The sequence below is a fragment of the Rhipicephalus microplus genome, chromosome 3 (assembly GCF_043290135.1).
Source record: "Rhipicephalus microplus isolate Deutch F79 chromosome 3, USDA_Rmic, whole genome shotgun sequence".
In the NCBI taxonomy this organism is placed as follows: Eukaryota; Metazoa; Arthropoda; class Arachnida; order Ixodida; family Ixodidae; genus Rhipicephalus; species Rhipicephalus microplus.
Window position 1 is genome coordinate 71,743,501 of NC_134702.1, and position 23,763 is coordinate 71,767,263.

At 45.1% G+C, this 23,763-nt stretch overlaps 1 long non-coding RNA gene across 3 annotated transcripts in view; it reads right to left on the reverse strand.

Moving 5' to 3' along the window:
* The window catches only part of LOC142803783 (uncharacterized), a 99,987-nt gene that overhangs the window by 71,810 nt on the left and 4,414 nt on the right, over positions 1-23,763 (reverse strand). The window contains exon 2 of one of the 3 annotated variants that reach the window (XR_012894285.1): positions 17,409-17,551. The exons of 1 other annotated variant lie outside the window; for it this stretch is intronic. This is a non-coding gene — a long non-coding RNA (uncharacterized LOC142803783). Of the gene's footprint in view, positions 1-17,408; positions 17,586-23,763 lie in introns of those variants that run through there. One more of the 3 variants, XR_012894284.1, reaches the window with a different exon arrangement.

Here is a 23,763-nt window from a genome sequence, read left to right on the forward strand (position 1 = left end):
CGGTGAGAAGGGTGAGGCTTAAGGTGGAGATAAGCTCCGCAAGCCGCCTTCCCCTGGCCTCCTCGCGTGTGTACCCCCAGAGTCGGCAAGGGGCATTGAAGTCCCCAAGAATTATCAGAGGTGCTCTGTCGGCACATTTCAGTGCACGGCAGAAGATCTCTGCATAGGTGACGTGGAGTGTTTTAGGCGGAGTGTAAATGTTCAGTATATAAACCGCGTGATTTATCCTACGGAGAGGCAGTATCTGCACCATTGTGTAGGAATGCTCCGATTTAAGCTCGAGATCAATCTCCTGCGCAGTGTAAGATTTATGCACCAGAACACAGGTGGATGGGTCCCTTTGAAACGTGTTATAGCCTGAAAGTTTAGCCTGCAAACCTGGCTCTTGAAGGGCCAGCACTGCGGGCATCACGTCCAAATTTTGAATATAGAGGTGTAAATGAGACCTTTTGCGCCGGTCTCGGAAACCTCTGCAATTCCACTGTATTATCGAGAGCGATTCTCCTTTTATCCGTGCTCTGGAAGGAGTACCTGCCATATTTATTGTATTTGTTGAGGTGGGCTAGTGAGCGGTTCAGCGACGAGAGCTGCACCGCCACTTTGCGCATTCTCTATGGAGTCGGTAGATTCCTGCTGTTTTTCGCCCTCCGCTGCACGGAGGATTTTACTGGGGCGCCCTACCTCACGGATAGGCCCTGCACGCCGTGCAGATCTCGGGTTACTGCTGAGCCATGTCTGAATGGATTGCGTTACTTGCTGCGTTACGGTGGCTATAATGAGCTGCGTCTGCATCTGGATAGCCGTCTGCACAGCTTGACTAATCATATTCGGGAGCTGGGCCATCTGTTCAGGGAAATGTACTAGCTGTTCTTCGATATTAGAGACCCGGGACTCCAGATTTTCAATCAAGGCCGAGTGAGACGTTACTGTATTGCCCGAGCACACAGAGGCCGAGTCACACTCGTCATCCATGTGCGGTAGAGGTTTCTCCGCCCTAGCTTTTTCAAGTGCCTGAATTTTGGATGCAAGCTGCGCATTTTGCTTCTTTAAGGACTCCAACTGATTACTCATCTCGAGCGTGAGAGGGTTTGAGGAAGGAGATGACTGTGAGGCGGCCACTGCCCAGCCACTCACCTGTTGGTTTGGAGCACTGCTGAGTGGAGGGAAAACCCCGGCCGGGAGTGTCGGGGCCTGTTTCCCTATTCCTGGCTTGACTTCTTGAGACACGTGCTTGTTTCCGGCTTTCTGTTGCGGTGGTTGCCGCTGTTGCTGGCCTTGCTTCCCCTTCTTCGAAGGTCGGGGCGACCGCTTGTGCCGTGTTGTGGCGGGTCCTGCCTTGTTCGTTGCCTCCGGACGTTGCAGCTTACGGAACTTTCCAGTGCAGTCCGCGGACCCTGTGAGGTGGGCCCCATCGCAGATTATGCAGGAAGGCTGACACTCGTGTTCTCTTAGGCCGTCTGTAGTGGCCCCAACTTGTTTGCCGCAGTATCCGCAGCGCCCGTCTTCGGGGTGAGGGCAGTTGTCCACCCGGTGGCCAACCGTACCACATCTGTAGCACGCCGGGATTGTTTTCTTATAGGTGTGTACTGGGACACATTCATAGTTGTACTGAATGTAACGGGGAAGTCTTCGGCCCACGAAAGTCACCACCGCTATATTTGAGGAGCCAAGTTTTCGGATGAAAGCGATGTCGCCCTCCCTCCAGCGAAGTTTCGGCTTGAGTGAAGCAGAGGTTTCGTCCTCGCGGACACGGATGACCCCTTTGCAACAGTCGCCATTGAGTTTGAGATGGCCACGGAAGGGATATGTCTGTTCCCCAACCTTGAGGTCGAATTCCTTGATAAGCTTGTCCACCACGGATGGGGTCTGAGTGCCACAGACAATGACGTTCTGTTCCCAGACGGGCCAGACGCTGAGGTCGTCGGCTGCCAGGTCACCAACGTAGCGAGCTATTGCAGAACCCACTTCTCCGTGCTTGAAAACCATCTTCAAATCGAGGGTTCCTCGAGGTTTCAGGACCACGATGAGGTCTTCCGAGCGTAAGCGTGGCGTCTGTTTCGGGCGCCACTGCTGTGCTGTCTTCTTACTTCCTTTTGGCGAAGCAGCGCGAGCACCGCCGGGAGTCACTGAGCGGGGAATCCCCGCCTGGGTCAGCGACGCTGTGCTGGCGTCTCCCTTGGTTGTCGGATTTGCCTGTGTCCTGCGTTGCCGTAGACGCATCAGGGCTTGCAAACACTCATCTTCGGTGGGTGGAACATCTTCATCTTCATCTCGTTTTGTGGCGTCGATTTCAGTCCATTGCATGGTTACCGGGTCATACCCGGTGATCTTAGTTGCCGCCATACCCGGGAATCCGAGACGCCAGCTGCGTCGAGCCTAGCCCTTGAAAGGGCCAGCTCAACCGCGGCGTTGCAGGACGCGGTCGGCGTGAAAGTCTCGAAAATTGGCCCACCTGTGGAGAATCGGTGTCCACAGACTCCTTGTGGTGTTAGGCGTCCAATGGCATCAGTTTCGTTGAGGTTCAGCTTAGAAACCGACGGTTCCAGCCGAAAAACGACGGAGCCGATGCGCTGCACGTCCGATCACTTCGCGCGCTTGCAGCGCCCCCCCATTCGAAGTTGTAGGCGTCGATATTTATGGCCCCCTCCCAGTCAGTGCTGCTGGAAACCGGTGGATAGTAACAGCCGTTGACCATTTGACGCGCTACGCCGAGACGGCATCCGTTACTACTGGTTCAGCTTCTGAGATTACCGATTTCATCCTCCGAGCCATTATGCTGCGTCATGGTGCTCCACGTGTGTTGCTCAGTGACCGTGGAAGGGCCTTTTTTTCACAACTAGTGAACGAACTTCTTCACGCCTCTGGCACAACTCACAAGACTGCCTCTAGTTATCATCCCCAGACTAACGGCCTCACTGAGCGATTCCACCGCACTCTTGCTGACATGATCGCCGCCTATATTCAACCAGACCACAAAAACTGGGACGTTGTTCTACCATTCGTCACTTTTGCCTACAATACGGCCATTCAGCGGACAACCGGCTACTCGCCATTTTACCTAGTTTATGGACGCTCCCCTACTTCTTTCCTGGACGTCTCTTTCTTTACCTGCCAAGTGAATTCATCTCCATCCTCTTCAGAGGAACACGTTTCACGACTCGCACAGTGCCGCCAACGTGCTCGTATAAACACTGAAGCCCGCCAGCAAGACAGAAAGCTAGTTTATGATGAATCGCATCGTGCTGTATCCTTCCAACCTGGAGACGAAGTGCTCCTTTTGACGCCTGTTCGCACACCTGGTTTGTGTGACAAATTTCAGCCTCGGTTTATCGGGCCGTACACAGTTCTTGAAGATACTTCACCAGTGAATTATCGCGTGACGCCACTTGTAGCCCCAGCAGATCGCCGTTATCGAACTACAGAGGTCGTCAATGTCTCCCGTATGAAGCTCTTCATGCGATGTTCTTTGTCCCCTTGACTTGCCGCGGCCAGGCTGGCCGCTTTCACGTGGGGGGAATTGGTGTGGGCATTTAGTATACGCATCCTCTTCACCGGTACATTATCATCATTATCATGTGTGGCTCATGCATCTTCATCGTTGTCGCGTAGCATCATCATCTTGGCTCATTCATTGTAGCTGTCGGCTGCCGGTTCCTCGGGCCTAATAAAGGTCTTCGAAGCGAAGACTTCATACTATTAATGATACAGGCGCTATCTATGTGCCTTTTATCTATGTGCGCTTGTCTAGAATACGGGTGGTGTTCGTGGTCTCTTCAAACAGGGTGGCGCATTCACAGGTGATTGATTGATTGATTGATGGATTGATTGATTGATTGATTGATTGATTGATTGATTGATTGATTGATTGATTGATTGATTGATTGATTGATTGATATGTTTAACGTCCCAAAACCACCATATGATTATGAGAGACGCCGTCATGGAGGGCTGCGGCAATTTAGACCACCTGGGGTTCTTTAACGTGCACCCAAGTCTGAGCACACGGGCCTACAACATTTCCGCCTCCATCGGAAATGCAGCCGCCGCAGCCACATCCACAGGTGTGGCAGTGAATAGCTGAAATGCAGTCTTTAGCATTGCGTACCTGTGGTACACCCCACGTTGTACGAAACCGATATCATCGGCAGGCATCAGAACCTAGGCACCCACAAAAACACGTTTGTAATAAACTTGTGCATATACTGCAGTTATTTCTGGGTGATTTCACGAGAGATCGACATGGGTCCAAAAGTTGATATTTCATATTTATTGTTTATCTTATATTTTGTGCACATACCACCCTGTAGCCCGAAAGTTCACCTCGTTTTTTTAATAACTGCATAGTTTATGAGAAAAAATATTGAACTAGTTTTCACGGAGAGACCAATTTCGTCTCTAGTAATTTTCAAAATTAATTACGATATAAAATTACTGATATTCACTTGATAAAAATAATTTTTTTTTCAGTAAGTGTACGTGTAATTAAGAGTGAAGCAGCATTGTTTGAAGCTTGTATGCTGAATCAAAGTGTTTCGGAGAAATATCTGAACAGGTGACATTTCTTAAAAGTTGCTTCATTTGAGTTTTTTTCCTCCTAAGCTAAACAAGCCAGTTTTCCATAACTTAGTGACCTAGTACAACATAATGTTTACAAAGTAGCTTGTCAATACCGTGGCTGTAACTCAAACACACAATTTCATAAATGGTCTCAAGCTTTCAAATTTGTCGACAGTGAATTTGTCGACAGCGATTTTTTTTAATATTGAAAAATCAATATTAAAAAAACATCTTCGATTTTTCCTAAAATCTCGTAAAACGTTCCTCACAAAAGATAGAAAAATATTTTTTTAATTCGCGTTATTTTATTTGCAGCGACAATGTTACGGGTGGAAGTTCCAGCTCTTTGAGCATGCACTTAGGCGATAAACGCATGAGACATCGGGCTAGAAAAGTGTTATTGGGCTTCTGAGTCATTTTAACAAGACAATATTTACAGAGGAGAAGCAGATTAGCACAATGAGGGATAAAGTTTTGTAAAGGCGCATGCATTTCTGACGAGCTCACCTTTAATGCCGGAGGAGCAATACATAATGACACGTTCTAAGGCAGCCCGTACATATTTGCAGACAATGCGATATATTAAAATACTCTAACACCAGCATAGGACCACGGAAAGCTAGAACATGAACACTTCGAATGACCGCTTCCCGTATCCCCTCTTAAGCTGAGGAATGCATCGAACAAAAGCCATGGTGCGCTCAAAAGGGTGAAATTTTTTAGATGACATACAGCAGTGCTTGACACTAACAAAACACGACCATAATTTGTATCGTTAGGCGAGGTTGACCAAACGCACGGAAAACATAGGCCTGCAAACGTGGCAAAAATGTGCACTAAAACAATTTTGAAATAACAAATGATCTCTAGGTAATCTTCTTTTGCATGGAGCATTCTGACTTCTTTCAGCCATATGGTCATCTACAACATCATTTCAGACGCTGGCCTAATCACTCCCTAGCTTGCCACTCTGTGTGTGAAGTAGCGTGCTTTGCTGGGCTTTACCAAATCATGTTCCGTTAAAATTACAAATTTCTTACCGTTTCCCATAGTGAAAGCCCTATGATATCACACATTGCCTACAAGAGGGGGCGCGCATGAAATTGTTGTGCAGGCGACCGGGGAAGGAAAGGCTAAACCGTGTTCAGGTTAAGGAGGCGGCAGCAGCGTTACTAAATCTCAATATTCGTCATGATTCGGTGGTGTCTCTCGCGAGCCTATTCTCACTTGAGTGTTTTGAACCAAACGTCAGAAACAGATGACTGTATCAGCTGCCTCACTTAACTGAGGTGAGAAACTGGTGCCGAAAATTCGGGTGTCTCAAGCCTCGACTTGAAACAGGGTATTTCAGAAGGGCGTGCTCAAAACGGTGATTCCGGTTTACCAAATCTGCCTTTTCTCTGTAAATATGGTCTTGTTCAAACGACTCAGAAGCTCGATACCACTTTTTAGCCCGATTTCTCATGCGTTTATCGCTTAAGTGCATGGTCGAAAAGCTGAAACTTCCACCCATATTATTGTCGCTGCAAATAAAATAATGTCATATGTTTTTGAATATTCTTTATCTAACATCCGTGAGAAATTTTTCGCGAGATTTTATAAAAAACTGAAGTTAGTTTTTTTTTTTAGTATTGACTTTTCAATAGGCATTACTGTCGACGAAATGGAAAGTTTGGTGCCATTTATAAAGTTATGTGTTTGAGGTACAGCAACGACATTGACATGAAAAATTGAAAACATTATGCTATAATAAGTAACCAAGCTATAAAACACTAGCTGATTTATCTTAGGAGAAAAAAAATCTCAAGTTAATCAACTTTTAAAAAATGTCACCTGTTCTGATATTTCTCTGAAACACTTTGCTTCAGCATACAAGCTTCAAACAATACTGCTTAACTCTTCGTTACGCGTACAATTATTAGAAAAAAAATCACCTTCATCAAGTTCATATTTGTGTTTTTATACTGTCGTTAACTTTCAAAAATGACAAGAGACCAAATTGGTTCCTCAGTACAAAATAAGTTCAATGATTAACTATGCAGTCAATGTAAAAAGGAGGTGCACTTTCGAGCTACTTGGTGGTATGTGCACAAAATATAAAATAATCAAATCTAAACTATCCAATTTTCGACCCGTGTCAATCTCTAGGGGAATATCCCTTTAGCTAGATATGACTTTTTTGTAGTGTACACTCTTCGATATGGTAATCTCTTTACTACTCTAAAAAAAGGGGGAGACTTGTAGAAAGGGCCCTTTGCTTCTATAAATAATATTGGTTGTATTTTGTCAGATGAGAGAAATTCCCGTGCATCATTATTGTTTGCAGAGCCTCAACAAGAAGTTTTCGTTGATCCTTTACTCTTTTGCATTGTCTTCGCATTTTGATGTATGTGTTTCACAAATGAACTAGTGAAAAATGTGCACGCCAAAAATTTCACGATCGTGCGAGTCGCTTCCGCTAGCCGAGCGATCAGCAACGACACCTTGGCCTCAGTTAAAACTTAAAAAAAAACGTATAACAGCTGATACGAAGACTTCTGACAAACAAGTACAATGTCAATAGCCTCCCAGCTGGGCATTAAATCTGCAACGCAGTAACTCCACAGTACGTGTGCTTTCGGTTAAGTTGGTTCCGAGGCCTCATTATGGTGATCAGAGCCACGTTCCTCGCGCTCGCTGCTTTAGCGCTCAAGTACGATGACGCCCAGGAAGATCGCTCCAAAATATGCAATCTCCAGTACGAGGCCTCTTCCGTACTGGGAAATTTCACTCATTGGGCCGTCTCTTCGGAAGCTGGGTTGCGTGCATCGGTGCCGAGGTAACGAACGAGTCATTCATTGAGGCCCAAAACACAAACGCCCAGATACAGGACCGGCGAAAGTCTTGTGTCTCGTGTTCGTGTTAAGTATAATAGTGAATGACTTGTAACAACTTGTTCTACTTGCAATCTTGATCTTAACTAACGAGACGTTATCCGTGAAAAATGTTCATTTGCGAAGACAATAGCAAGAACCAACCTTTCATTTTTATTACTCAACAACCGTACCTTTTGCCATATTTTTTCATGAAAACAGTGACGAGTCGAATGATTCTTACAAATTATGTTCATGATTTCTTTTCTAATCAGGTACGTAATTAGTATAAAAATTTAGATTTGATTACTTCCATTCTGACCATATTTATGATGTACCATGCGCATAAATGTTTGATCTATATGACACTTTCGAGCAGCAGTGCAGTAAACTATAGTGTGCAGGAAGTCTGAGGAAAGTACTTTGTGTTTTTCTCCACGGCTCTAACATTCGAAATATTGACCTGTTGGCTACATTCGAAGCTTCATTTCAGCTCGTTTATAAGAGTCTGGAACAGGTATTTAATTATGCAATATCGAAAAAAAGAACCACGACGAGTTTAATACGTGCGGTAATGATGCGAAGGACCCATGCAAAATTACGTTACCGTGTGCCGTTCCCAGTATAAAAAATTACGACACGTAATTTCTCCACCGATAGATCATATCTTGAATAACAGAGCCTCATCTCTTCATGCCGCTTTTCTTTCTCTCTCTGTGCCCTCCAATTGGTAAAGTCAATTGAGCGCGGAGTCGATCCCGTATTTATTTCGGCGCCCTCTTCGTAGTTTTCAGTAGTGTATACCTTCCGTGTATGGCGTTCGGCTTAGCAGTACTCTCAGTAGTAGGGAACGAAAAAGAAGTGATGCTTGTTTTGTCGGGCCTCAAGCAGGCATGGTGCAGCGTTGTGAGGAAGGAAGGTAAAAGGCTAAAGAAATAATACTGAGTAAAGGAATGATGTTCTAACGTAGCGATTGGCGCATTTCTAATTTATGCACTAAAGGCATCTCCCCTACTGAGAAACCAGAGGACGTGCGTTTCACGGGCACCCAGCGATTCCCGTTCGTAGAGTTCCCGCTTCTCTATTCACCAGACCGTCGATGACGTAAACGCTTGATGTAAGCATGTAACGTACGAGTGTGATCTTGCTAGGTAGGCTCACAAAGTCGGTGTGCGATATGTGCATATCTTTTTTATTTTGCAGTGCTTTATCGACTTCCTGCCTATTACGGCAGTTGAGACGCGTGTCGCACGTGTGGTCTGCAGCGAGTTTTATCAGGTTGTTTCCGCTTTCGGGTGCAACGCCGATGCAAGGTGCAATCGTTCGCTTGGCGAGGTGGTGACACTCCGCGCTGCGCCAGTCAGCTGCATGTTCCCGAAGCACGTTTAAAGATACGCTAATTACTCCGATGATTTCTAGTTATTTCTGTTGGTTACTTCAGGCCATGCTCGTTTTATTTCGACCCAATTTTCAACATTGACAGCCAGTATTTGGGGTGCTGTCACGCCACATCACATCAGATTTGATCACGCCACATCAGATCTATGGATGAACGACCAAGCAAGACCAAATAGTACCCCATATTTAGAAAAAGAATAAGGCTACTCCATTGTGGTTAAGTAGCTGCCATGGCGGCGGCAAAAGCTGCCAGGAGGTCATTACTCATGGGTGGCTGGTGATAACCACTAGTAGTTAGTTATAAATGCCAGAAACATTTCCAATGGAGGCGCAAATGCTGTAGGCCCGTGTGCTCAGATTTGGGTACACGTTAAACAGCCCTAGGTGGTCGAAATTTCTGGAGACCTCCACTACGGCGTCTCTCATAATCATATGGTGGTTTTGCGACGTTAAATTCTACATATCAATCTATCTATCTACAAATGCCAGAAGGCTGAAATAATATCAAGTTGATCATTAAGGCATGCCTGATTACCATATATTTTTTGACACTTTGCACCATAAATGTATTATTTCGTAAGTGTCTTTCTTGGGAAAAGCCCCCATCATGGCAAACATTTCTATGGCCACAGAAATTAAACGACGGCCACGTAGTCATTTACGCTTTTACCAAAGACTATGCGAAAGTGAAAGTCATTTTTGTTTATTCTTAATCGCGTATTGATTCTTGTCCCCTCTCCACCATCATCCCCAAAGCTTCCTGCACGTAACCCAGCTAGCGTTGTAATAACCACGGGATCGCAGCCACTGCAAGCGCTCTGCCCCTCACTCATACGTATTGCATCGTTTCCGATATAGGCCCACGTTTTACCCGTCGATGATGTCAAATGACAACGTCATCATGTGAAGTCACGTTTAGTAGTGCGATCGTGTGAAGTCATGATGGCGTAATGTTAACGTCATATGAGGATGTCATGATGTGGGGTGATCACGGAGATGATCACATGAAGAAGGTCATTGATAGCGTGCTAGATATTGCGGGCCTCGCAATATTTTGCACAATTTTGCTGAAGCCAAGCGAATGCGGAGGAGCGCCAACATAGTCAATAAAAGAGAACTGACATGAGAAATGTCATCTGCCGTTTTCTTGCGTCAAAACGAAAAGTTAAGCCCTCAAAAGCCAAGAGCCCATACTGCTAAGCATGAGTGCGCCCTCATTTGTAGTATGTTTTTAAGCGTTTGTTTCGCTTCCTATACAGTACCCTGACGTCACAACACGGTATGTGCTTATCGTCGAGAGCTCGATCAAATTATTGCGATGTTTGCACAATTTCTCCGCACCGTGGCTCCGTTGGTGACGCACAAACAACCAATTCGGATGTTTCGTACCGGAAGTCGTCACAAATAATGCTGCGTGAAGTCATCAGAGTAAGTAGTACTGTAGCCTGACGGCAGGCTAATGTCTATGTCGGTATATGTGTGCCTTGGCAAAGTTCACTATAGAGTTAAAATAAAATATCATCAATTTGTGGGCTTCAAAAATAGAACCGTCTTTGTATGTATAACATTGGTACGGCAGAATAAACTCATCTTCGAAAAACGTGTCAGTGCCTCTTCAAACCTTTCGCTTTGAAAACACCAGCTTATCGTTTTTTGAACTCGGACTCTTTGAGGCTGTTCGTGCAAATTATCATAAAAATCACAACCGTGGTAGAGTGCGTATGTCAGCATGTACGGAGCGAATATTCGCTAACAATGAAAACAGGAAATCGCAAGGATGCACGTGCCGACTATACATCCGATTCAAAGGCATGCGTGCATAGCACGGATAGGCAGTGCAATAAAAGGCCGTACCAAGTTAGCACTAATTGCAGACTTGAGACAACTTCACTAATCACTAAAACGACATCGCACAAGACGAAATTTTGCACCATTACTCTGTGTCTAGCGTTTTCATTTGAGCTGAATAAACATTTTTGAAGCTCTGTGGAAAAGAATGACAGACAACCACTCTGGTTTCCAGCGCATTTAGTTCCAGACGCTTCCGCAGTCGATCCCGATGAAGTAGCACATTGCGAGGCTCGAGGTCTTACTCGCCGAGCTGAGCAAGGAGTGACTACTACAGGTCAGGTGAACGTGCAGGAGGGGATATGGAGAGAAAAGGATCGATTAACCACATTCAGTGATATAGCCAAATACTACCAAATGCAGGGGCGAGTTTATCCACCACATCACTCTGAGCTCTACAGAGCAGAGTCCGTTGGTTGGAGGTGGGTACGGACAGAAAGCTACCCCAATCCCATGCAATTAAAGACTTTCTACCCTGCCATATACAAGAGCGACACATGCAAGCTGTGCAAATCTTGTAGAGCCACCCTTCAACACATGTTGTGGGGATGTCGAGTATACCAATATCAAATGACCGTCTCCTCCGAAGATCTGCGGGCGTGGTGGTTGGCCGCACTGCAGATCTCAGAACTCACGGACACACTTTGGGCCGTCTAGCGAGCCCTGAAGGCAGCGCTGGAGCAACAGCTTCAAGCGGCCATCTAGGCAGCCCCAGGCCCGGGCCTTCCATTCGCTGGATATTCAATAAAGTTATTTCATCATTAATCCTCCGCACGATTACACGCGTTTTTAACGAACGATAGTTGCACTAAGTCGTTCCCACACTATACCTCCTGCAAACGGTTTTAGAGAAAGTTATTAGAAGCCCCCATTTCTTCAAGTTTACCACGAAAAACACAAGACACAAAGAGTAAGTGTGAGAATAAAAAAGGATAAGTATCGCTTATATTTCTCCCTAGGGACAACAATTAAAAGCTGCAAACAGCTTCCGAATCTCATATGCGAACACGCTTAACTTGTTTTCCCGATCAACGTATCCGTAGTCGCCAAAAAGGGGCGGTGACTCTTATGTAGGTGCATTTCCCACACATTTCTTGGCTTTGGCTAAACTTCTGATACCGTATCAGAATCTGCGTGCACCGAACACTAAAACTTGGCTTCAACTTTTAAATGCGTAGCATTCCTTAGCGAACTTCGGCGACTTTCAGCGCATCTATCTATCTATCTATCTATCTATCCACCTACGACATTGATTTCTCCTGGCCGTTTCGATAATGGTATCAATATCAAACTTGGTATGCCAGAACATGACTGTATAAAGAACCTATTTGACTAGTCATGATATGAAAATCATGACATGTATGCCATGAATGTCATGATTTACATTTCATGGCCCTGCAGCTCTTTTTGTGGTTTCGTTCACGTGGCATGTTGCAAAACTGGTATGGTATGGCATGATTGCATGGCGAACACAAGCGAGAGACCCTAACATAAAAATCATGACATGCGTGTCATGTAACAACATGACTACATGCCGCGCTCATTATGCGCCCGTTTCGATAGCGTCACATAAACCAAGTTTGGTATTACAGTGCTTGAATGGATGACAAAGGTGTGATTGATTGATTGATTGATATGTGGGGTTTAACGTCCCAAAACCACTATATGATTATGAGAGATGCCGTAGTGGAGGGCTCCGGAAATTTAGACCACCTGGGGTTCTTTAACGTGCACCCAAATCTGAGCACACGGGCCTACAACATTTCCGCCTCCATCGGAAATGCAGCCGCCGCAGCCGGGACTCGAACCCGCGCCCTGCGGGTCAGCAGCCGAGTACCTTAGCCACTAGACCACCGCGGCGGGGCGACGAAGGTGTGTGACTGGTGCAAACATGATAATCTTGATATGCGTGTCATGTAACAACATGACTACATGCCACGCTCATGATGCGCTGGTGACCGTTTCGCTAGCTTCACCTATACCAGATTTGGTATTATGGGACGTGAATGGATGACAAAGGTATGATACTGGTGCAAACATGATGAACATGAGGCGCGTGTCTTGTAACAACATGACTACATGCCACACTGCTGATGCGCTCGTGGCCGTTTCGCTAGCTTCACATATGCCGAATTAGCTATTACGTGACGCCAATGGATGAGGAGGGTATGTGACTGGTGCAAACACGAAAATCATGAGATGCGTGTAATGCAACAACATGACTACATGCCACGCTCATGATGCGCTGGCGGCTGTTTCGCTAGCTTCACCTATACCAAATTTGGTATTACGGGACGTGAATGGATGATGAAGGTATGATACTGGTGCAAACATGATAGACATGAGATGCGTGTCATGTAACAACATCACCACATGCTGCACTCATGATGCGCACGCGGCCATTTCACTAGCTTCACATGTAGAAAACTCGGTATTACGAGACGCGAACGGACGACCATAGGTAAGAGACACAACCAAACATGATAATCACGACATGCGTGTCATGCAACATGATTACATGCCACACTGATGAATCGCTCGCGGCCGTTTCGTTAGCTTCACATATTCCAAACTTGGTATTACGTGACGCCAATGGATGACGAAGGTAAATGACTGGTACAAACATGAAAATCATGAGATGCGTGTAATGCAACAACATGACTACATGCCACGCTCAGGATGCGCTGGCGGCTGTTTCGCTAGCTTCACCTACACCAAATTTGGTATTACGGGACGTGAATGGATGATGAAGGTATTATACTGGTACAAACATGATGGACATGAGATGCGTGTCATGTAACAACATGACCACATGCTGCACTTATGATGCGCACGCGGCCATTTCACTAGCTTCACATGTAGAAAACTCGGCATTACGTGACGCGAACGGACGACCATAGGTAAGTTACACAACCAAACATGATAGTCACGACATGCGTGTCATGCAACATGATTGCATGCCACACTGATGAATCACTCGCGGCCGTTTCGTTAGCTTTACATATGCCAAACTTGGTATTACGTCACTCCAATGGATAACTGGTGCAAACATGATAATCATGAGATGCGTGTTATGGGAGAACATGACTACATGCCACAGTCAAGGCGCCAATACATTTCGAAGTGACGGGGTGCGTGTGCTCGCCGGCGTTCATTTCGTCGTGTCACGCTGGCCTTGCCACGCCAGCCACCGGTCCTGCCATATACCCGCAGGCACGCGCCTCGCTGCGTTTCTTTGACGCATGCGCGTTTCAGCGCGTCCGGCGTCCCTCCGTCACGAAAAAAGGGAGACGCAGGGTTGTCTTGGTAACGCATCAGCGCGAAATGCAGCATGTCGCTTTTCGCACTGGTTGCTGTCGGGCCACGCCGACGGATGCTGTTCGCGCCTGGCGTCAGACTATAGAGTGCGCGCACCTTGCTAACGTTGCATCGCTGCGTAGAGCGTGCGCGCGCATCACCGCTACATTGGAGTATATTGGACCCTTCATTATGCGCTCTCGGCCGTTTTGCTAACTCCACATATACTAAACTTGGTATCACGTGACGTGAATAGAAGGCGAAGGTAGACGACACAACCAAACATTATAACCATGACACCAAAGTCATGTACGGCATCATTTGCCTCCACCTCGTACCGTTGTGGTGATTTTAAAGTGGCATATAAACATTTCTCATTCGTGCTTCGCATATCATCGATTCCCACTGTACGCGGGATATGCCATTTTTTATTCTTTTCTACTCGCTCATAGATGCGAAGCTTCTTATGAGCGAGTTTGATCCGGTGGCGTCTGCGCTCCACTGCGCATGCTCGTCCCTTTCCTCCTCTCTCCTCCTTTATGCTCCCCTCTCTCTCCTCAAGGTATCTCTTCCTGCGTCCCATGTGCATGCACGTGCCTTCCTTTTCTCTCCTGTTCTACACGTCCCCTCTCTCACCTCTCAAGGCCCACACAAGTAGCGCCTGCTAGTGAGTTTTTTTATTAAAAAAACTGACTGCTCGCGCAGCCCACCGTTCACTGGGCACGCCGTATTAAGCACTGAACCCTGACCTCCAAGGTATGTTCCCGTGGAAGATTTCTCCTGTGCGTTGTCGAACAATAGAAATTCGCAGCGTGCGCGTTAACTAAAAGCGGACTTTGGCTTCATTTGTCAAATCGGAGTCTTCTGTCTCTCATTGCCCATCAGCCGCGATTGGCACCTTCCAGTAGGAGACACCGTTTCATCACTGCGTGCTCTGCGCCTCCCCAGGTTTTTCTCCTGCGCAACGCCGAGATGAGTTCCAGCGTCAACGCCGCCGCCAGCGTTAGCGCCCACTGCTTCGCATCTACAGGCTTGATTCTTTTTAGCGGTATATGGTGAAATTTTTTCTTGATGGTGTATCAAGTTAGAGAAATGTGCCATTAATTTTCTGTATAATACGTGCAAACACTTTTGCTGAGCTTATAACAACTGAAATCGTAACACTCATTCATTCAAGATCGAAATTTTTATATTTGAAGGTTGCCATCTTATTGGAGAGAATATGTCACATGCCTTATTTGCCTCTGCAGGAAAATACAAAGCAAGGGAGGCAACATGGCGGACGCAGCTTTGGCTCCCTTGCTTTGCATGGGCGTTGTGCTTCCCCACTTTATGGGCATAGGAGGCGGATTCATCGCAACCCATTACTCAAGGTAGGGTACGTCGCGCGTTTAGTTGCATCTATAGGCACTTGTGTGGCGTAATGTGTATAAGTGTTCAGATTGTCGACTTCATGTCTGTGGCTGATCACTATCTATTTGTTTTAAGAACTCCACATGCGATGCATTTTTGCGTCTGTTTCGACTTTATGGACCATTTGATCACGTGCTCTTGATCCTGCAAGGACACCTGACAAAAATTTGCAAACATAATGTACCTATACAAAAGGCGTGCTGTTATTGGGATTCTCGTTACGTTAAGAATTCAAGTCTTGCGGAGGGACTCGTTTTGTGCAAACAATGAAAAAAATTCTTTAATAATTAAAGCTTTTCCAGCAGGCAGGCATATATGGATTTTTTATAGCTTGCTGTCAAAAGCCGTCGACGCAATGTAGCTTGTTTTTTTTTTTTGGTCTCTCTCTTAGGAGAATCTATTCGTGCTACCAAACAATTGTCGTTCAATAATTCGCAGAATAAATGTTCTTACAGAGTTGTTTACAGTTTATTTCTTTTTTTTCCTGTTAAGAACAAACCCCTATCACAACACTTCAAACCCCTATCGCAACACAAGTGTGGAGGTACTGCTTGCAGCAAGGCTTACAGTACTAATACAGTACAGTACAAATTTCCAGTACATTTCTAAGACGCAACAAAATATCATTGATTGATTGATTGATTGATTGATTGATTGATTGATTGATTGATTGATTGATTGATTGGTTGATTGATTGATTGATTGACCTATTTTTTATTTTTTGGTAATAACCTGCATGCTTGCCCAGACACTTCTTTACGGTTTCGGAATGAGGGCATGACAGCCTTTCGTTGTGTTTATTTTTCGAGTAATACTACATGCGTACCATGACACAAAATTATCCTGATTGTCGTCAACGTTTTTCCGCCCCTTCATAGTAATCGATTAAGGCGTAAAATACCTTGACTACTATCCGGCAGCTTTCGTTTGTTAGACATTGAATAAACTTTCATTGTTCTTCATTGTAACAAAAAATGGGCTCGCACTATCAAGTGGAGAGACAGCAATAACGGAACGATCTTCCTCGCGTTCGCTTCTACGCAGGCGTCAAAGACGGGCCTTGTCACTAACATCCCGCGAGGTGGCTCCCAAATCTGCGACCATGGACATGTTCGTTGAAAACGCAACGCTCTCTCTCATGGGTGATGCATAAAATTACACTCCTATTGTAACTCTTCCTACACACGCACAGTCTGAATGTATAATTGCGTACATGTGGGCGCGTTTCTGAGGCTGTCATGAGAGATACTGTACTGAATTGGAATTACATTGTGACCATAGTATATAAATTATTGTTCAGTATACGGTAGTGTGTTTTCGTCTGCTTATTAGTTGTCATGCTCGCGATAAAATATTCGGTTATACAAACATGACGTACGGCTTAAAGTCGGGGAAGGGCAGAGAGGGGGTTGGTCCCCTCTCCATTCTTTAAGAAGGAGCTTGACCCCCCCTCCCTCTTTCAGTTTTTCATATGCAGAACAACAGCTGCCATTGACAAACACTGAAGTAGATCTTTATTATTATTTTTTGTGGCAGTGGTGCCTTATGCGGGGAAACTGTAACTGCAACTTTATCAATAATGATAAGCCGAACTGAGCTACTGCAATCCAGCGCTCCCTTTTCCGAGTGCGCTGGAAATTTTCGTCTGGTTAAACTCCATGACTTTCACTAAACCTCATTCTCTCTCTCTTTCTCTTATCAATATAATTTATAGCTATTGCTGGGTTTGTATGGCACAGCCTATAGAGGAAAACAGGTATAGTCATACTAATTGCATGCATTTCTTCGAGACGCTGCACATGATGCATAACAGTCCTGTTCTACTAAGCTTGGTGGCACATCATACTTCTTCACGAGGCACCTGAGCGCTTTGCTACCGGCTCGTGAACTAGTTAGATGGTTCACCTTGGTCCCTTCACGTTACCTGCCAATCTTCATGTGCTCAATTGCGCATTAAGAGTCGGCTGTAATACAAAAGGCGCGTGCATTTTGCCAGCTTCTTTAGGTAAATAGGCTTTGAAATAGAACATTGTATTGCCGTACCTGAGGTTCCCAGAGAAGGGAAGCGGGTCAGGGGGAGACAGAAGGTTAGGTGGGCAGATGAGATTAGGAAGTTTGCAGGTATAAATTGGCAGCAGCAAGCACAGGACCGGGTTAACTGGTGGAACATGGGAGAGGCCTTTGTCCTGCAGTGGACGTAGTCAGGCTGATGATGATGATGATAATGATAATGATGATGATGATGATGATGATGACCTGAGGTTCTAGATGAAGCCAATAAATTGATTATCTGCCTTACAGCTTGGTTAATTGCTGAGAGCTCTAACGTCTATAACCCTTACCATCCCGAGTTACTTTTAAAGAAAAGCCTTTTCAAAATACCCATTTTAATGTGATAGATTAGCACAATATATAAATACCCGAAAATTACCCAAAATAATATAATAAAGGCTCATTAGTTTGCACTGGAAGTGGGCTGCAAGATTGTTTCAATTAATCGGAGGTAAAATAAGCGGGTTTGAGCTCAAATGAACGGACATGGCACCACACTGCGCTGGCAGAACACAAAAAGCCACCACTGGACGCGTTGTCGTGAATGAGGCACTACTACACGCTTGCGGCATGTCTTTTCGTGAATTAACTCCGTGAAGCTCTAACAGCAAACAGAACTAGTTGATCAGCCAATCATATGCCACAAACAAGCATAGACATGCATTCATGCTAGCTGCCAGCCTGAATGTGGAAATATACGACCCTAATTATGGTTCAGACACTTCAAGACACAATCTAAATTGCAAGTAATCAGTAATTTGAATCTGCTTGTGCTTTCTCTGTCACGACCCCGTCAACATCGTTTGCAGCTTGCCCAAGAACTTCAGTGCAGCACCCGAGTCGTTATCTGTCAGAAAATGCTGTTGTTTCGGTGTTTTACTTTTATCTTTAGTAAACTCGGTTCGGTTTGGTTCTTCAACACATTTTGATCACTGTTAATCAACTTTCATGAAGAGAGATGAGAAGAAGGGACTCCCACCAGGCCCATACCCCCTTCCCCTCCTGAAAAACATTTTTACCTTCGCCCCTGGCTTCTAGTTGGATTTACCGAGCTTTTACTGTTATTTGTATAAAATTCATATTCACGTGTTCATTTCAATTCGAGAGACAGCTTGCTTCACTACTATATATATATATATATATATATATATATATATATATATATATTGCCACGCGTATGTGCCAATGGTGAGGACAACGAAGCAGCGTGAGTGTCTTTGGCCGAGGGCAAAAGACGCGTCAATCTCGCGTTGTCACAATATATATATATATATATTTATATATATGAGCCCTCTCCTTTTCAACGGAAAGAGATTTCAAGCTCACTCGTACACAGTTGAAGACGGCACCACAATTTGTTTACGACAAAAAAAAAGACTTGGTGATTTACATGCAAAGAGTATAAACCGAAATAGACCGCAGGTTTGAAGAAAAAAAAAGTGTGTCAGAGGAGAAAACCTATATGGTAACACAAGGGGTAAAATGGGCTCTGGCTGGTTTAATGTCAATGCAATGTGGGAGCGAATCATCGCAACAAGGAGAGTCGCGAATATGCTGCAACGTAAGTCCGCAAACTGCTCAGCACGCTGTAATGGAATACTGGGACATCTACTCAGTAGACCAGTTTGAGATGCCAACCCTTAAGAAGCTCTCAGTTTCAAAAATTTTAAAACAGCAGTTCCCAAGAGCAGGAGACGATTATAGTTAACACTGGGAAAAACAGAAATTTAATTAAATTTTGCAGTGAACATGTATTAGGAAATAAACTGTAAATAAAAGGGCATAGCCCGAATGCTACGCTGCATCAGATGAGCGGTTTTGGCTGTATATGAAAATATAAAAAAGGACAAAAAAGTTGGATTTCAGCGCCAACACCCATAGAGATAAGCATTATCTCGACAACGCTAACAAATACTAAATACCTGACTTCACACGCTTAAACGCACAGATATGTCACTCGCACTTTTGTTTTGTTTTTTCCTTTCTGCTATATCCTGTATAGGTGGGCTGTCTATAGCAGTGCCAGGAGAACTACGTGGCTACGCGGAGCTGCACAAACGTTGGTGTGGCAGGTTGCCTTGGAAAGAGCTCTTCGAAGACGCCATTCGCTTGGCCGATGAAGGTTTCGCTGTGGGACACCACTTACCATATGCTTTGTGCTTCGAAGCAGCTTACATGTTTGCTTGCCCTGATGGACCTTGTGATTCACGATGGTAAATAGCATATAATAATAACAAATAACCTTCTTTTAGAATCTATTTTCTCGGTTTTTATTGCGATAGCTGCAAAATGAACAGTTCAAGTGCACTTTTTTGTTTATTCTGTCTGTCTGCGGTCCCACGCTCTCTGCTTTGCGCGCCGTGAAAACGAGGGCACTACAGCTTCTGTGCAATCGCTGTCCCTCCAAGGCTTTCCTGACTTCCTCTGTCATGACTGGTGGGGTGTAATCTGGGTTACAGTATGGTCGTAGTTTTCTCGGCTACTGCACAGATATCTGTAGAGCTCCTCCACTATTTTTAGCTACCCTATTTATATTGGTAGTTACTTCGCCTTTCTTGTCCCTTAGTACATACATTCGGTTTTTGCCCATCCCAAGTTAGCTATTCACCGCTTTGACACTTCCTCCGTTGTTTAGAACATGTTCAATTCTCCCCTTGTTGGACTTTCTTATATCAAATACCTTACTCGTATTGATCAACTTATTAATAAAATTTACACAGTAGGTGCACTAGTGAGCACAGGAATCGCATTGGGAGAAAGCCATCGTGATTCACGACGCACGCTCAATGTCGTGATGTACGCTGACATAACTTCTTTACCCCTCGTCAACCTTCTTATAGTAGCATCTAACTCGCTCCCCGGCACGAAAGAACAAAGCGCTCAAAGCGTGGAAAAGATAATCCCTAAAGCTCTGCTGGTTCTTGACCAATACGATAATTTTTGTGGGAAACTGATTAGTAGGGCGATAAACTCCAGTAATGTGGATAGTGGCAACTTGAAAAAGTAGTTCACAACCTCTTTTTGTTAGCTGGTCTACACACTAATCAACCTCTTCCTCGAGCATTATGCGCCCAGAGGCACTTTCTTGTTTTTATATTTAGCCTTCAGCAAGCTTATACGCTTATCAAGTACGCAAAGTTAGCGATAGTATACATAGGCGAATTGATGCTGGTTTGATTTTCACCACTTCTCAACCACAGGAATCCATTTCGCAATTTCAAGTGTGGTCGTCCACTGAAGCAGGGAGAAGTGCTGGTGCAGAAGGACCTGGCACGTACGCTGGAGGCCATAGCTCACAGCGGTGCGGAATATTTCTACGAAGGCCCATTTGGAGAAGAGATTGTGCGGGAAATGTGTCATGAAGGTGAGGGTGAAAAAAGTGGCCTTTTTGATAAAAATATAACTGGAAAGTCACACCGTCTCACTAAGTAGATGTCTCTTGGACCGGAGCAGATAGTTTGCCCCGTTTTTTAGCTTTCATCCGGCTTTAGTTCGTCATATGTTTATTGCACTGTCATCATTCCTCTACAATATTCTGTCTTAAGATTGATATGTGGGGTTTAACGCCCCAAAATCAACATGTGATTATGGTAGACGTCCAGTGCCCATGGCAGTGATTTCTGCGATTTAGGCTGAGTGCAGGACGCACAGCACGCCAAGGCAAGAACTCTATTAACTCGTCAGGATAATAATGTGTATTCCAGAGAAGCTCAGTTTAACTAATCAAAAGAAAAAATTTATAGGCGCTGTCTGACTACAGCGTGTGGAGAGCATTGACACAGCATACCAAGGAAACGAGGAATATTCTTCAGGCAATTTCTTCAAATCGTGAAGTACTCCTTTAGGCAGGCCTCAGGTCGGAGAAAGCGAAGTAATGGGATGAGACGGCACAAAGTTCTCTCGTGGCCATTGTGAACTTGCCTCTGTCCTTTCATATGCTGACTAATAACGATTTTACATTTAGACAGGTTTTACAGGAGTATGTTGAATTGACCTCTGAAGAAAATGCTTACTTCGAGCTCCGACAATGTCTATTTGATCTTGCCGATACATAGGCCATACTCAATTTTTCGGGCAGAGAAGTCAAGATTATGTCAATTTGAACGAGACAGTGTCTCTTGTAAAAAAGCCTGACTATCACCTAATAGGCATACTTTGTCTTCCTTTTAGCAAACCATCTTCTTACAGCTTTTGTAAGCTGACCTCGGGATAATATAATGCCTTTATGTTTAATAATTATTTTTTTTTATTTTCTGATCCTTTCAAGTGTACGAAAAATAATATACAAACTTGATATTAGGTTGATATACCTCCCCCTGCCGTCCTAGGTATGACTACTTCTGAAAAAATCTAGTGAGAACCATTGTTTTATAAAAAAAAGACGAAAGTTTACGCTGCGTCCTTGCAGAGACCAAGAGATACTGGAGCCGAGAAGCTAGCCCCACCGGAGCTCTTGCTTGGTCAGTAGATGGCCTGACTCCGAATTGTGGCGGTGTGTTCGGCCAGGCGAACTTATAGCCCAAAATCAAGGGCCTTTAGGAGGACTACCCGGAGTAGGCCCAGTGGGCACGCGCTGAGCCGCACACTTTTTCAGAGCTAAATTTCTGCCGTTGGTGATCAACCGTATTTTCCGCCTTTAATTTACAACTGAATCGTATGTATTATTGGGTATAGGAGCACATTTAAATATTCGGCGTCAAATTATTTCTGCAAGAAAATTATGCAGCTACGCTTTTTGTGATAAAAGTAGTTCGGCTTGGTGACACAATGCGTTGTTATCTTCAGCAGAGCTGTACAGGACATCACGGCGCGCTGTCACTTGTTAGTACGTTGACCTCTGCTAGAAAGCAACAATAACGAAAAAAATGGTGCAACCACAGCACAAGTGCACAGCGTATTTCTTTGTGAATAGACTTTTCTGAGCACTTTGGGTGCTCCTTGTTTTGTTAGTCCTTTCTTGAAAATGTTTGTGAATTAGGCTAACCGCTTATTTTACTATGTCGATAGCATAAGTACAAGTGGAATGCTGTCACATGTCAGGTCACAAAACTTACTCAGCCTGCGAGAGATATCAAATTTTCAGTTATTCAATTAGTTCTCGCGCTTGGCGGGCGTTCTCAATAACTCGCAGCTTTTGGAAAATAACCGTCCATGCAGTGAAGTTTCAACAACAATATATCATTATACTGAACTTCCTAGGATTGATCCTAACAATAGAAGACCTGCGCTCATACCAGCCCACGTGGACACCTGCTGTCAGCATTGCTCTCCAAGATGGCCGAGTTCTCTACCCAGCACCGCCGCCTATAGCAGTGGTGCCGTCACAACCCACATCGTGGCTGTCATGGACGCCTTCAGGAACAATGCAAGCGCTGAGCTCCAGCACGAAGTTCTCACACTACACCGGTACGCACTATATGCAGCAAACTCAGTAAGCAAAACAATATGAGCGAGTTGGTTTAAGTTCTTGGGTAATATGAGCAGACAAGGGAGGACTGACGTGCTTCGCTCCTTCTGTTCTCCCTTCCTTGTAGTTCCGCACTTCAGGACTTCGAGCGGCTCTTCTTGCAGCATCGTGCGGCAAGCAATCTTGTAGTGGTATTCACTGTAGCAGTGTATGCGTACACAGCCTCTGAATAACGACATGTTATTTGTCTGGGACAACGCCATAACGGTATCCGGAGACGGGCCTCGTGTGCCACTTCCTGGTTACGTCACTAGTTTCGGGTGACCAAGTGGGACTGAGCCAAATTAACATAAGCTAATGAATGTCTCAGATAAAATAGCGGCTCAAGTCAACTGTAGTCGGAAGCTCCAAGAAATCAATTTGTTGTGGCAGGGAAATGCTGCGCTTTCCTAACAATAAATGCGGGGGAGTTAATGACTGGAGCTCATCGGGTTCACTCTCGAGTGGTCTGCTATTGATTACTGCTTCATTGTCACACAGCACAGTTGTGAGGGCTTCCACGCCGGGGCTGCTGCGTCCCAACGAGCATTTCAATGAGTTTTTTTGTTGAGCGAATGAGACACTCCCACCATCCACCCCAACATGGAGCTTTCTACGATGAACTTCCACTGTATGCGTAGTTCGGCCGCGTACTCCCGAAGCGCTGGTAGTGTAGATGCAAATGTTTTTGCGCAGCTGCGGGAGGTTTCAGCGTTCCTGGAGTATACCGTCAAAGGAACTCCGCGCTGGTCGGTGAAACGGCGGATGGCGAGCAATGTTGCTGCGGCAGTCATGTCGGAGGTTAGTTCCATATGTACCACCCGTGTGACTGCACATGAAAAAAGAAGGACGTAGGACTTTGATGAACCACTTGCTTGATTGATATGTGGGGTTTAACGT